This window comes from Triticum urartu, chromosome 3 (genome assembly GCF_003073215.2).
Source record: "Triticum urartu cultivar G1812 chromosome 3, Tu2.1, whole genome shotgun sequence".
In the NCBI taxonomy this organism is placed as follows: Eukaryota; Viridiplantae; Streptophyta; class Magnoliopsida; order Poales; family Poaceae; genus Triticum; species Triticum urartu.
In genome coordinates this window covers 675,893,658-675,910,654 of record NC_053024.1, presented here as the reverse complement: position 1 = coordinate 675,910,654, position 16,997 = coordinate 675,893,658, and positions in this window count along the sequence as shown.

The following is a 16,997-nucleotide window of genomic DNA, read 5'->3' as shown; positions in this document are numbered from 1 at the left end:
GGTTCCGAGAGGGAACAATGCATGTTTGATGACGAACGGGAGATAGCTTCCTTTTATGGCCTTCAAATTTTTTCTACATGTAACATGCACTAATACAATTGTCATGTGAAAATTTGAAAAATTTCAGAGGTCATTTGACCTTTTGAAGACATTTAAGTGATTTTCTAGCCATTTAATGACCGTAATTCAAATTTGAACTACATCTACATGCAACGGCTAACCACAACGGTTTGAAAAATCATATTTGTGTACTCGTGTGTGAGTTAATTCCATGTGCTGTAAATTAGAAGGAATTTTCAAACATATTGGTCTCACGACATGGACACATGCATATGTATGCATGGAGTGCCATGGCATTCCAAAAAAATAAAAAAATGATCAGAAAAACATGAACCCTTGCTTGATGTAATGTCATGCCACCAAGATAATGTGGTAATTTTTTTGGCATATTTGATGAATGTTTGGACACACACCCCTCACACACCGGAGCAACTCACTAGAAGGCTAGTGGTTCCGAGAGGGAACAATGCATGTTTGATGACGAACGGGAGATAGCTTCCCCTTACGGCCTTCAAATCTTTTCTATGTTTAACGTGCACTAATACAACTATCATGTGAAAATTTGGAAAATTTCAGGGGTCATTTGACCTTCTAAAGACATTTAAGTGATTTTATAGCCATTTAATGACCGTAATTCAAATTTGAACTACATCTACATGCAACGACTAACCATAACAGTTTGAAAATCATATTTTTGTGTAGTTGTGTGCGAATTAAAAAATCTTCAGATGATGTAAATATCTGGTGTTCAAAAAAGAAAATGTAAAGATCTGGCAAGATAACCGACCCCCACACGATTGGCACTCTATTTAGCGCCTCGAGGTTTGGAAGGTGAATGGCCGGGGTTATTAATCAGACACGGTTCTGTATTGGAAACTGTCAGTTATTATGTTCACACACAGATTCTAATTCGAGAATCATGTGTAATTCAAACTACAGTACTCGTAAATTCCGGCGACCAGTGTGTGTACTATTCCCGTCGATCTAGATCCCGGGCGCCAATAAATACTACCTTGCTCACGTCATCCCGCCTGCATTCTAATCTACATCCTCCCCTCGCTCACCCTCTCTCTCTTTCTCTCTCAAAGCTCTGCCATGGCGCCGTCGATCTGCCCACGCGCCGACGAGGAGTCGCCGCCCCCCTCCCGAGGACGCTCTGTCGAAGATGTTGGGTTTCGTAGTAATTTCAAAAAATTTCCTACGCACACGCAAGATCATGGTGATGCATAGCAACGAGAGGGGAGAGTGTTGTCTACGTACCCACGCAGATCGACTGCGGAAGCGTTGACGCAACGTAGAGGAAGTAGTCGTACGTCTTCCCGATCCGACCGATCCAAGCACCGTTACTCCGGCACCTCCGAGTTCTTAGCACACGTACAGCTCGATGACAATCCCCGGGCTCCGATCCAGCAAAGCGTCGGGGAGGAGTTCCGTCAGCACGACGGCGTGGTGACGATCTTGATGTTCTACCGTCGCAGGGCTTCGCCTAAGCACCGCTACAATATGATCGAGGTGGAATATGGGTGGAGGGGGGCACCGCACATGGCTAAGGAACGATCTCAAGGATCAACTTGTGTGTCTAGAGGTGCCCCCTGCCTCTGTATATAAAGGAGCCAAGGGGGAGGGGGCCGCCGGCCAGGAGGAGGGCGCAGGAGGAGTCCTACTCCTACCGGGAGTAGGACTCCCCCCCCCAATCCTAGTTGGACTAGGATTCCCCGAGGGGGAAAGAGAGAGAGAGGGGGGCCGGCCACATCTCCTAGTCCTAATACGGACTAGGGGAGGGGGAGCGCGCGGCCACCTGGGCTCCCTTCCCTTTCCCACTAGCCCATTAAGGCCCATATGGCTCCCGGGGGGTTCCGGTAAACCTCGGTACTCCGGTAAAATCCCGATTTCACCCGGAACACTTCCGATATCAAACATAGGCTTCCAATATATCAATCTTTATGTCTCGACCATTTCGAGACTCCTCGTCATGTCCCGATCTCATCCGGGACTCCGAACTCCTTCGGTACATCAAAACTCATAAACTCATAATATAATTGTCATCGAAACCTTAAGCGTGCGGACCCTACGGTTCGAGAACAATGTAGACATGACCGAGACACGTCTCCGGTCAATAACCAATAGCGGGACCTGGATGCCCATATTGGCTCCTACATATTCTACGAAGATCTTTATCGGTCAGACCGCATAACAACATACGTTGTTCCCTTTGTCATCGGTATGTTACTTGCCCGAGATTCGATCGTCGGTATCCAATACCTAGTTCAATCTCGTTACCGGCAAGTCTCTTTACTCGTTCCGTAATACATCATCTCGCAACTAACTCATTAGTTGCAATGCTTGCAAGGCTTATGTGATGTGCATTACCGAGAGGGCCCAGAGATACCTCTCCGACAATCGGAGTGACAAAACCTAATCTCGAAATACGCCAACCCAACAAGTACCTTCGGAGACACCTGTAGAGCACCTTTATAATCACCCAGTTACGTTGTGACGTTTGGTAGCACACAAAGTGTTCCTCCGGCAAACGGGAGTTGCATAATCTCATAGTTATAGGAACATGTATAAGTCATGAAGAAAGCAATAGCAACATACTAAACGATCGGGTGCTAAGCTAATGGAATGGGTCATGTCAATCAGATCATTCACGTAATGATGTGATCCCGTTAATCAAATAACAACTCTTTGTCCATGGTTAGGAAACATAACCATCTTTGATTAACGAGCTAGTCAAGTAGAGGCATACTAGTGACACTCTGTTTGTCTATGTATTCACACATGTATTATGTTTCCGGTTAATAAAATTCTAGCATGAATAATAAACATTTATCATGAAATAAGGAAATAAATAATAACTTTATTATTGCCTCTAGGGCATATTTCCTTCAGTCTCCCACTTGCACTAGAGTCAATAATCTAGATCACATCACCATGTGATTAACATCGATAGTTCACATCATCATGTGATTAACACCCATAGTTCACATCGCCATGTGACCAACACCCAAAGGGTTTACTAGATTCAGTAATCTAGTTCACATTGCTATGTGATTAACACCCAAGGAGTACTAAGGTGTGATCATGTTTTGCTTGTGAGAGAATCTTAGTCAACGGGTCTACCACATTCAGATCCGCATGTATTTTGCAAATTTCTATGTCAACAATGCTCTGCATGGAGCTACTCTAGCAAATTGCTCCCACTTTCAATATGTATCTAGACCGAGACTTAGAGTCATCTAGGTTAGTGTCAAAACTTGCATCGGCGTAACCCTTTACGACGAACCTTTTTTCACTTCCATAATCGAGAAACATATCCTTATTCCACTAAGGATAATTTTGACCGCTGTCCAGTGATCTACTCCTAGATCACTATCGTACTCCCTTGCCAAACTCAGTGGTAGGGCATACAATAGATCTGGTATACAGCATGGCATACTTTATAGAACCTATGACTGAGGCATAGGGAATGACTTTCATTCTCTTTCTATCTTCTGCCGTGGTTGGGCTTTGAGTCTTACTCAACTTCACACCTTGTAACACAGGCAAGAAACCTTTTCTTTGACCGTTCCATTTTGAACTACTTCAAAATCTTGTCAAGGTATGTACTCATTGAAAAAACTTATCAAGTGTCTTGATCTATCTCTATAGATCTTGATACTCAATATGTAAGCAGCTTCACCGAGGTCTTTCTTTGAAAAACTCCTTTCAAACACTCCTTTATGCTTTGCAGAATAATTCTACATTATTTCCGATCAACAATATGTCATTCACATATACTTATCAGAAATGTTGTAGTGCTCCCACTCACTTTCTTGTAAATACAGGCTTCACCGCAAGTCTGTATAAAACTATATGCTTTGATCAACTTATCAAAGCGTATATTCCAACTCCGAGATTCTTGCACCAGTCCATATATGGATCGCTGGAGGTTGCATATTTAGTTAACACCTTTAGGATCGACAAAACCTTCTAGTTGCATCGTATACAACTCTTCTTTAGTAAATCCATTAAGGAATGCAGTTTTGTTTATCCATTTGCCAGATTTCATAAAATGCGGCAATTGCTAACATGATTCGGACAGACTTAAGCATAGATACGAGTGAGAAAATCTCATCGTAGTCAACACCTTGAACTTGTCGAAAACCTTTTGCGACAATTCTAGCTTTGTAGATAGTAACACTACTATCAGCGTCCGTCTTCCTCTTGAAGATCCATTTATTTTCTATGGCTTGCCGATCATCGGGCAAGTCAACCAAAGTCCATACTTTGTTCTCATACATGGATCATATCTCAGATTTCATGGCCTCAAACCATTTCGCAGAATCTGGGCTCATCATCGCTTCCTCATAGTTCGCAAGTTCGTCATGGTCTAGTAACATGACTTCCAGAACAGGATTACCGTACCACTCTGGTGCGGATCTCACTCTGGTTTACCTACGAGATTTGGTAGTAACTTGATCTGAAGTTACATGATCATCATCATTAGCTTCCACACTAATTGGTGTAGTAGTCACAGGAACAGATTTCTGTGATGAACTACTTTCCAATAAGGGAGCAGGTACAGTTACCTCATCAAGTTCTACTTTCCTCCCACTCACTTCTTTCGAGAGAAGCTCCTTCTCTAGAAAAACTCCGAATTTAGCAACAAAAGTCTTGCCTTCGGATTTGTGATAGAAGGTGTACCCAACAGTCTCCTTTGGGTATCCTATGAAGACATATTTCTCCGATTTGGGTTTGAGCTTATTAGGATGAAACTTTTTCATATAAGCATCACAACCCCAAACTTTAAGAAACGACAACTTTGGTTTCTTGCCAAACCACAGTTCAGATTGTGTCGTCTCATCGGACTTAGATGGTGCCCTATTTAACGTGAATGCAGCTGTCTCTAATGCATAACCCCAAAACGATAGTGGTAGATCGGTAAGAGACATCATAGATCGCACTATATCTAATAAAGTACGGTTATGACGTTCGGACACACCATTACACTATGGTGTTCCAGGTGGCGTGAGTAGTGAAACTATTTCACATTGTTTTAATTGAAGACCAAACTCGTAACTCAAATATTTTACCTCTGCGATCATATCGTAGAAACTTTTATTTTCTTGTCACGATGATTTTCCACTTCACTCTGAAATTCTTTGAACTTTTCAAATGTTTCAGACTTATGTTTCATCAAGCAGATATACCCATATCTGCTCAAATCATATGTGAAGGTCAGAAAATAACGATACCCGCCGCGAGCTTCAACACTCATCGGATCGCATACATCAGTATGTATTATTTCCAATAAGTCAGTTGCTCGCTCCATTGTTCCGGAGAACGGAGTCTTTAGTCATCTTGCCCATAAGGCATGGTTCGCAAGCACCAAGTGATTCATAATCAAGTGATTCCAAAATCCCATCAGCATGGAGTTTCTTCATGCGCTTTACACCAATATGACCTAAACGGCAGTGCCACAAATAAGTTGCACTATCATTATTAACTTCGCATCTTTTGGTTTCAATATTATGAATATGTGTATCACTACGATCGAGATCCAATGAACTTGTTTCATTGGGTGTATGACCATCGAAGGTTTTATTCATGTAAACAGAACAACAATTATTCTCTGACTTTAATGAATAACCGCATTGCAATAAACATGATCAAATCATATTCATGCTCAACGCAAAAACCAAATAACACTTATTTAGGTTCAACACTAATCCCGAAAGTATAGGGGAGTGTGTGATGATGATCATATCAATCTTGGAACTACTTCCAACACACATCGTCACTTCACCCTTAACTAGTCTCTGATTATTCTGCAACTCCTGTTTCGAGTTACTACTCTTAGCAACTGATCAGGTATCAAATACTGAGGGGTTGCTATAAACACTAGTAAAGTACACATCAATAACATGTATATCAAATATACTTTTGTTCACTTTGCCATCCTTATTATCCGCCAAATACTTGGGGCAGTTCTGCTTCCAGTGACCAGTCCCTTTGCAGTAGAAGCACTTAGTCTCAGGCTTAGGACCAGACTTGGGCTTCTTCACTTGAGCAGCAACTTGCTTGCCGTTCTTCTTGAAGTTCCCCTTCTTCCCTTTGCCCTTTTCTTGAAACTAGTGATCTTGTCAACCATCAACACTTGATGCTCTTTCTTGATTTCTACCTTCATCGATTTCATCATCATGAAAAAGCTCGGGATTCGTTTTCGTCATCCCTTGCATACTATAGTTCATCACGAAGTTCTACTAACTTGGTGATGGTGACTAGAGAATTCTGTCAATCACTATCTTATCTGGAAGATTAACTCCCACTTGATTCAAGCGATTGTAGTACCCAAACAATCTGAGCACATGCTCACTAGTTGAGCGATTCCCCTCCATCTTTTAGCTATAGAACTTGTTGGAGACTTCATATCTCTCAACTCGGGTATTTGCTTGAAATATTAACTTCAACTCCTGGAACATCTCATATGGTCCATGACGTTCAAAACGTCTTTGAAGTCCCGATTCTAAGCCGTTAAGCATGGTGCACTAAACTATCAAGTAGTCATCATATTTAGCTAGCTAAACGTTCATAACGTCAGCATCTGCTCCTGCAATAGGTCTATCACCTAGCAGTGCATCAAGGACATAATTCCTCTGTGCAGCAATGAGGATAAACCTCAGATCACGGATCCAATCCGCATCATTGTTACTAACATCTTTCAACACAATTTTCTCTAGGAACATATCAAAATAAACATAGGGAAGCAACAACGCGAGATATTGATCTACAACATAATTTGCAAAATTCTATCAGGACTAAGTTCATGATAAATTTAAGTTCAATTAATCAAATTACTGAAGAACTCCCACTTAGATAGACATCCCTCTAATCCTCTAAGTGCTCACGTGATCCAAATCAACTAAACCATAACCGATCATCACGTGAGATGGAGTAGTTTTCAATGGTGAACATCGTTATGTTGATCATATCTACTATATGATTCACGCTCGACCTTTCGGTCTCTGTGTTCCGAGGCCATATCTGCATATGCTAGGCTCGTCAAGTTTAACCTGAATATTCTGCGTGTGCAAAACTGGCTTGCACCCGTTGTAGATGGACGTAGAGCTTATCACACCCGATCATCACGTGGTGTCTGGGCACGACGAACTTTGGCAACGGTGCATACTCAGGGAGAACACTTCTTGATAATTTAGTGAGAGATCATCTTATAATGCTACCATCAATCAAAGCAAGATAAGATGCATAAAAAGATAAACATCACATGCAATCAATATAAATGATATGATATGGCCATCATCATCTTGTGCTTGTGATCTCCATCTCCGAAGCACCGTCATGATCACCATCGTCACCGGCGCGACACCTTGATCTCCATCGTAGCATCGTTGTCGTCTCGCCAATCTTATGCTTCCACGACTATCGCTACCGCTTAGTGATAAAGTAAAGCATTACATCGCGATTGCATTGCATACAATAAAGCGACAACCATATGGCTCCTGCCAGTTGCCGATAACTCGGTTACAAAACATGATCAATAAAATTTATCATCATGCCTTGACCATATCACATCACAACATGCCCTGCAAGAACAAGTTAGACGTCCTCTACTTTGTTGTTGCAAGTTTTACGTGGCTGCTACGGGCTTAAGCAAGAACCAATCTCACCTACGCATCAAAACCACAACGATAGTTTGTCAAATAGACTCTGTTTTAACCTTCGCAAGGACCGGGCGTAGCCACACTCGGTTCAACTAAAGTTGGAGAGACAGTCGCCCGCAAGCCACCTATGTGCAGAGCACGTCGGGGGAACCGGTCTCGCGTAAGCGTACGCGTAATGTTGGTCCGGGTCGTCTCGTCCAACAATGCCACCGAACCAAAGTATGACATGCTGGTAGGCAGTATGACTTATATCGCCCACAACTCACTTGTGTTCTACTCGTGCATATAACATCAAGCCATAAAACCTAGGCTCGGATGCCACTGTTGAGTTTCGTAGTAACTTCAAAAAATTTCCTACGCACACGCAAGATCATGGTGATGCATAGCAACGAGAGGGGAGAGTGTTGTCTACGTACCCACGCAGACCGACTGCGGAAGCGTTGACGCAACGTAGTGGAAGTAGTCGTACGTCTTCCCGATCCGACCGATCCAAGCACCGTTACTCCGGCACCTCCGAGTTCTTAGCACACGTACAGCTCGATGACAATCCCCGGGCTCCGATCCAGCAAAGCGTCGGGGAGGAGTTCCGTCAGCACGACGGCGTGGTGACGATCTTGATGTTCTACCGTCGCAGGGCTTCGCCTAAGCACCGCTACAATATGATCGAGGTGGAATATGGTGGCAGAGGGCACCACACACGGCTAAGGAACGATCTCAAGGATCAACTTGTGTGTCTAGAGGTGCCCCCCTGCCTCCGTATATAAAGGAGCCAAGGGGGAGGGGGCCGCCGGCCAGGAGGAGGGCGCAGGAGGAGTCCTACTCCTACCGGGAGTAGGACTCCCCCCCAATCCTAGTTGGACTAGGATTCCCCGAGGGGGAAAGAGAGAGAGGGGGGCCGGCCACCTCTCCTAGTCCTAATAGGACTAGGGGAGGGGGGAGGCGCGCGGCCACCTTGGGCTGCCCCTTTCTCCTTTCCACTAAAGCCCATTAAGGCCCATATGGCTCCCGGGGGGTTCCGGTAACCTCCCGGTACTCCGGTAAAATCCCGATTTCACCCGGAACACTTCCGATATCCAAACATAGGCTTCCAATATATCAATCTTTATGTCTCGACCATTTCGAGACTCCTCGTCATGTCCCCGATCTCATCCGGGACTCCGAACTCCTTCGGTACATCAAAACTCATAAAACTCATAATATAACTGTCATCAAAACCTTAAGCGTGCGGACCCTACGGTTCGAGAACAATGTAGACATGACCGAGACACGTCTCCGGTCAATAACCAATAGCGGGACCTGGATGCCCATATTGGCTCCTACATATTCTACGAAGATCTTTATCAGTCAGACCGCATAACAACATACGTTGTTCCCTTTGTCATCGGTATGTTACTTTCCCGAGATTCGATCGTCGGTATCTCAATACCTAGTTCAATCTCGTTACCGGCAAGTCTCTTTACTCGTTCCGTAATACATCATCTCGCAACTAACTCATTAGTTGCAATGCTTGCAAGGCTTAAGTGATGTGCATTACCGAGAGGGCCCAGAGATACCTCTTCGACAATCGGAGTGACAAATCCTAATCTCGAAATACGCCAACCCAACATGTACCTTTGGAGACACCTGTAGAGCTCCTTTATAATCACCCAGTTACGTTGTGACGTTTGGTAGTACCCAAAGTGTTCCTCCGGTAAAACGGGAGTTGCATAATCTCATAGTCATAGGAACATGTATAAGTCATGAAGAAAAGCAATAGCAACATACTAAACGATCGGGTGCTAAGCTAATGGAATGGGTCATGTCAATCAGATCATTCACGTAATGATGTGATCCCGTTAATTAAATAACAACTCTTTGTCCATGGTTAGGAAACATAACCATCTTTGATTAACGAGCTAGTCAAGTAGAGGCATACTAGTGACACTTTGTTTGTCTATGTATTCACACATGTATTATGTTTCCGGTTAATACAATTCTAGCATGAATAATAAACATTTATCATGATTATAAGGAAATAAATAATAACTTTATTATTGCCTCTAGGGCATATTTCCTTCAGTCTCCCACTTGCACTAGAGTCAATAATCTAGATTACACCGTAATGATTCTAACACCCATGGAGCCTTGGTGCTGATCATGTTTTGCTCGTGGTAGAGGCTTAGTCAACGGGTCTGCAACATTCAGATCCGTATGTATCTTGCAAATCTCTATGTCTCCCACCTGGACTAGATCCCGGATGGAATTGAAGCGTCTCTTGATGTGCTTGGTTCTCTTGTGAAATCTGGATTCCTTTGCCAAGGCAATTGCACCGGTATTGTCACAAAAGATTTTCATTGGACCCGATGCACTAGGTATGACACCTAGATCGGATATGAACTCCTTCATCCAGACTCCTTCGTTCGCTGCTTCCGAAGCAGCTATGTACTCCGCTTCACATGTAGATCCTGCTACGACGCTTTGTTTAGAACTGCACCAACTGACAGCTCCACCGTTTAATGTAAACACGTATCCGGTTTGCGATTTAGAATCGTCCGGATCAGTGTCAAAGCTTGCATCAACGTAACCATTTACGACGAGCTCTTTGTCACCTCCATATACGAGAAACATATCCTTAGTCCTTTTCAGGTATTTTAGGATGTTCTTGACCGCTGTCCAGTGATCCACTCCTGGATTACTTTGGTACCTCCCTGCTAGACTTATAGCAAGGCACACATCAGGTCTGGTACACAACATTGCATACATGATAGATCCTATCGCTGATGCATAGGGAACATCTTTCATATTCTCTCCATCTTCTGCAGTGGTCGGGCATTGAGTCTTACTGAATTTCACACCTTGTAGCACAGGCAAGAATCCTTTCTTTGCTTGATCCATTTTGAACTTCTTCAAAATTTTGTCAAGGTATGTTGTTTGTGAAAGTCTAATTAAGCGTTTTGATCTATCTCTATAGATCTTTATGCCTAATATGTAAGCAGCTTCACCGAGGTCTTTCATTGAAAAACTCTTATTCAAGTATCCCTTTATGCTATCCAGAAATTCTATATCATTTCCAATTAGTAATATGTCATCCACATATAATATCAGAAATGCTACAGAGCTCCCACTCACTTTCTTGTAAATACAGGCTTCTCCGAAAGTCTGTATAAAACCAAATGCTTTGATCACACTATCAAAGCGTTTATTCCAACTCCGAGAGGCTTGCACCAGTCCATAAATGGATCGCTGGAGCTTGCACACTTTGTTAGCTCCTTTTGGATCGACAAAACCTTCTGGTTGCATCATATACAACTCTTCTTCCAGAAATCCATTCAGGAATGCAGTTTTGACATCCATTTGCCAAATTTCATAATCATAAAATGCGGCAATTGCTAACATGATTCAGACGGACTTAAGCATCGCTACGGGTGAGAAGGTCTCATCGTAGTCAATCCCTTGAACTTGCCGAAAACCTTTCGCGACAAGTCGAGCTTTGTAGACAGTAACATTACCATCAGCGTCAGTCTTCTTCTTGAAGATCCATTTATTCTCAATTGCTTGCCGATCATCGGGCAAGTCAACCAAAGTCCATACTTTGTTCTCATACATGGATCCCATCTCAGATTTCATGGCTTCAAGCCACTTTGCGGAATCTGGGCTCACCATCGCTTCTTCATAGTTCGTAGGTTCATCATGATCTAGTAGCATGATTTCCAGAACAGGATTACCGTACCACTTTGGCGCGGATCTTACTCTGGTTGATCTACGAGGTTCAGTAGTATCTTGATCTGAAGTTTCATGACCATCATCATTAGCTTCCTCACTTATTGGTGTAGGTGTCGCAGAAACAGTTTTCTGTGATGTACTACTTTCCAATAAAGGAGCAGGTATAGTTACCTCGTCAAGTTCTACTTTCCTCCCACTCACTTCTTTCGAGAGAAACTCCTTCTCTAGAAAGGATCCATTCTTAGCAACGAATGTCTTGCCTTCGGATCTGTGATAGAAGGTGTACCCAACAGTCTCCTTTGGGTATCCGATGAAGACACATTTCTCCAATTTGGGTTCGAGCTTATCAGGTTGAAGCTTTTTCACATAAGCATCGCAGCCCCAAACTTTAAGAAACGACAACTTTGGTTTCTTGCCAAACCACAGTTCATAAGGCGTCGTCTCAACGGATTTTGATGGTGCCCTATTTAACGTGAATGCGGCCGTCTCTAAAGCATAACCCCAAAACGATAGCGGTAAATCAGTAAGAGACATCATAGATCGCACCATATCTAGTAAAGTATGATTACGACGTTCGGACACACCATTACGCTGTGGTGTTCCGGGTGGCGTGAGTTGCGAAAATATTCCACAATTTTTCAAATGTACACCAAACTCGTAACTCAAATATTCTCCTCCACGATCAGATCGTAGAAACTTTATTTTCTTGTTACGATGATTTTCAACTTCACTCTGAAATTCTTTGAACTTTTCAAATGTTTCAGACTTATGTTTCATTAAGTATATATACCCATATCTGCTTAAGTCATCTGTGAAGGTGAGAAAATAACGATATCCGCCACGAGCCTCAATATTCATCGGACCACATACATCGGTATGTATGATTTCCAACAAATCTGTTGCTCTCTCCATAGTACCGGAGAACGGTGTTTTAGTCATCTTGCCCATGAGGCACGGTTCGCAAGTACCAAGTGATTCATAATCAAGTGGTTCCAAAAGTCCATCAGTATGGAGTTTCTTCATGCGCTTTACACCGATATGACCTAAACGACAATGCCACAAATAAGTTGCACTTTCATTATCAACTCTGCATCTTTTGGCTTCAACATTATGAATATGTGTATCACTACTATCGAGATTCATCAAAAATAGACCACTCTTCAAAGGTGCATGACCATAAAAGATATTACTCATATAAATAGAACAACCATTATTCTCTGATTTAAATGAATAACCGTCTCGCATCAAACAAGATCCAGATATAATGTTCATGCTCAACGCTGGCACCAAATAACAATTATTTAGGTCTAATATTAATCCCGAAGGTAGATGTAGAGGTAGCGTGCCGACCGCGATCACATCGACTTTGGAACCGTTTCCCACGCGCATCGTCACCTCGTCCTTTGCCAGTGCCCGCTTATTCCGTAGTCCCTGTTTCGAGTTGAAAATATTAGTAACAGAACCAGTATCAAATACCCAGGTGCTACTGCGAGCTCTAGTAAGGTACACATCAATAACATGTATATCACATATACCTTTGTTCACCTTGCCATCCTTCTTATCTGCCAAATACTTGGGGCAGTTCCGCTTCCAGTGACCAGTCTGCTTGCAGTAGAAGCACTCAGTTTCAGGCTTAGGTCCAGACTTGGGTTTCTTCTCCTGAGCAGCAACTTGCTTGCTGTTCTTCTTGAAGTTCCCCTTCTTCTTCCCTTTGCCCCTTTTCTTGAAACTAGTGGTCTTGTTAACCATCAACACTTGATGCCCCTTCTTGATTTCTACCTCCGCAGCTTTCAGCATTGCGAAGAGCTCGGGAATAGTCTTGTTCATCCCTTGCATATTATAGTTCATCACGAAGCTCTTGTAGCTTGGTGGCAGTGATTGGAGAATTCTGTCAATGACGCAATCATCCGGAAGATTAACTCCCAATTGAATCAAGTGATTATTATACCCAGACATTTTGAGTATATGCTCACTGACAGAACTGTTCTCCTCCATCTTGCAGCTATAGAACTTATTGGAGACTTCATATCTCTCAATCCGGGCATTTGCTTGAAATATTAACTTCAACTCCTGGAACATCTCATATGCTCCATGACGTTCAAAACGTCGTTGAAGTCCCGATTCTAAGCCGTAAAGCATGGCACACTAAACTATCGAGTAGTCATCAGCTTTGCTCTGCCAGACGTTCATAACATCTGGTGTTGCTCCAGCAGCAGGCCTGGCACCCAGCGGTGCTTCCAGGACGTAATTCTTCTGAGCAGCAATGAGGATAATCCTCAAGTTACGGACCCAATCCGTATAATTGCTACCATCATCTTTCAACTTTGCTTTCTCAAGGAACGCATTAAAATTCAACGGAACAACAGCACGAGCCATCTATCTACAATCAACATAAACAAGCAAGATACTATCAGGTACTAAGTTCATGATAAGTTTAGGTTCAATTAATCAAATTACTTAAGAACTCCCACTTAGATAGACATCCCTCTAATCTTCTAAGTGATTACGTGATCCAAATCAACTAAACCATAACCGATCATCACGTGAGATGGAGTAGTTTTCAATGGTGAACATCGTTATGTTGATCATATCTACTATATGATTCACGCTCGACCTTTCGGTCTCCGTGTTCCAAGGCCATATCTGCATATGCTAGGCTCGTCAAGTTTAACCTGAGTATTCTGCGTGTGCAAAACTGGCTTGCACCCGTTGTAGATGGACGTAGAGCTTATCACACCCGATCATCACGTGGTGTCTGGGCACGACGAACTTTGGCAACGGTGCATACTCAGGGAGAACACTTCTTGATAATTTAGTGAGAGATCATCTTATAATGCTACCGTCAATCAAAGCAAGATAAGATGCATAAAAGGATAAACATCTCATGCAATCAATATAAGTGATATGATATGGCCATCATCATCTTGTGCTTGTGATCTCCATCTCCGAAGCACCGTTATGATCACCATCGTCACCGGTGTGACACCTTGATCTCCATCGTAGCATCGTTGTCGTCTCGTCAATCTTATGCTTCCACGACTATCACTACCGTTTAGTAATAAAGTAAAGCATTACATCGCGATTGCATTGCATACAATAAAGCGACAACCATATGGCTCCTGCCAATTGCCGATAACTCGGTTACAAAACATGATCATCTCATACAATAAAATTCAGCATCATGCCTTGACCATATCACATCACAACATGCCCTGCAAAAACAAGTTAGACGTCCTCTACTTTGTTGTTGCAAGTTTTACGTGGCTGCTACGGGCTTAAGCAAGAACCAATCTCACCTACGCATCAAAACCACAACGATAGTTTGTCAACTAGACTCCGTTTTAACCTTCGCAAGGACCGGGCGTAGCCACACTTGGTTCAACTAAAGTTGGAGAGACAGTCGCCCGCAAGCCACCTGTGTGCAAAGCACGTCGGGGGAACCGGTCTCGCGTAAGCGTACGCGTAATGTTGGTCCGGGTCGTCTCGTCCAACAATACCGCCGAACCAAGTATGACATGCTGGTAGGCAGTATGACTTATATCGCCCACAACTCACTTGTGTTCTACTCATGCAAATAACATCAAACCATAAAGCCTAGGCTCGGATGCCACTGATGGGTTTCATAGTAATTTCAAAAAATTTCCTACGCACACGCAAGATCATGGTGACGCAAAGCAACGAGAGGGGAGAGTGTTGTCTACGTACCCTCGCAGACCGACTGCGGAAGCGTTGACACAACGTAGAGGAAGTAGTCGTACGTCTTCACGATCCAACCGATCAAGCACCGAAACTACGGCACCTCCGAGTTCGAGCACACGTTCAGCTCGATGACGATCCCCGGACTCCGATCCAGCAAAGTGTCGGGGAAGAGTTCCGACAGCACGACGGCGTGGTGATGATCTTGATGCACTACAGCAGCAGGGCTTCGCCTAAACTCCGCTACAGTATTATCGAGGAATATGGTGGCTGGGGGCACCGCACACGGCTAAGGAATAGATCACGTGGATCAACTTGTGTGTTCTAGGGTGCCTCTGCCTCAGTATATAAAGGACTAGAGGGGGGAGGCTGGCCGGCCAAGGTGTGGCGCGCTAGGAGAGTCCTACTCCCTCTGGGAGTAGGATCCCCCCCCCAATCCTAGTTGGAATAGGATTCGCGGAGGGGGAAAAGAGAGAGAGGGGGCCGGCCACCTCTCCTAGTCCTAATAGGACTAGGGGAAGGGGGAGGCGCACAGCCCATGTAGGGCTGCCTCTTCTCTTTTCCACCAAGGCCCATCATGGCCCATTTAGCTCCCGGGGGGTTCCGGTAACCTTCCTGGTACTCCGGTAAAATCCCGATTTCACCCGGAACACTTCCGATATCCAAACATAGGCTTCCAATATATCAATATTTACGTCTCGACCATTTTGAGACTCCTCGTCATGTCCGTGATCACATCCGGGACTCCGAACAACCTTCGGTACATCAAAATGCCTAAACTCATAATATAACTGTCATCGTAACCTTAAGCGTGCGGACCCTACGGGTTCGAGAACAATGTAGACATGACCGAGACATGTCTCCGGTCAATAACCAATAGCGGGAGCTGGATGCCCATATTGGCTCCTACATATTCTACGAAGATCTTTATCGGTCAGACCGCATAACAACATACGTTGTTCCCTTTGTCATCGGTATGTTACTTGCCCGAGATTCGATCGTCGGTATCCCATACCTAGTTCAATCTCGTTGCCGGCAAGTCTCTTTACTCGTTCCATAATACATCATCTCGCAACTAACTCATTAGTTGCAATGCTTGCAAGGCTTATGTGATGTGCATTACCGAGAGGGCCCAGAGATACCTCTCCGACAATCGGAGTGACAAAACCTAATCTCGAAATACGCCAACCCAACATGTACCTTTGGAGACACCTGTAGTACTCCTTTATAATCACCCAGTTACGTTGTGACGTTTGGTAGTACCCAAAGTGTTCCTCCGGTAAACGGGAGTTGCATAATCTCATAGTTACAGGAACATGTATAAGTCATGAAGAAAGCAATAGCAACATACTAAACGATCGGGTGCTAAGCTAATGGAATGGGTCATGTCAATCAGATCATTCTATTAATGATGTGATCCCGTTAATCAAATAACAACTCATTGTTCATGGTTAGGAAACATAACCATCTTTGATTAACGAGCTAGTCAACTAGAGGCATACTAGTGACACTTTGTTTGTCTATGTATTCACACATGTATTATGTTTCCGGTTAATACAATTCTAGCATGAATAATAAACATTTATCATGATTATAAGGAAATAAATAATAACTTTATTATTGCCTCTAGGGCATATTTCCTTCACCATCGTTATCATCAACCATCCTCCATCACCCGCCATGAATGAGTAATTCCATCGTAGACTTGCTGGACGGTGATGGGTTGGATGGGATCTATCATGTAATCAAGTTAGTGTTGTTAGGGTTTGATCCCTATTGTCCACTATGTTCTGAGATTGATGTTGCTATGACTTTGCTATGCTTAATGCTTATCACTAGGGCCCGAGTGCCATGATTTCAGATCTGAACCTATTA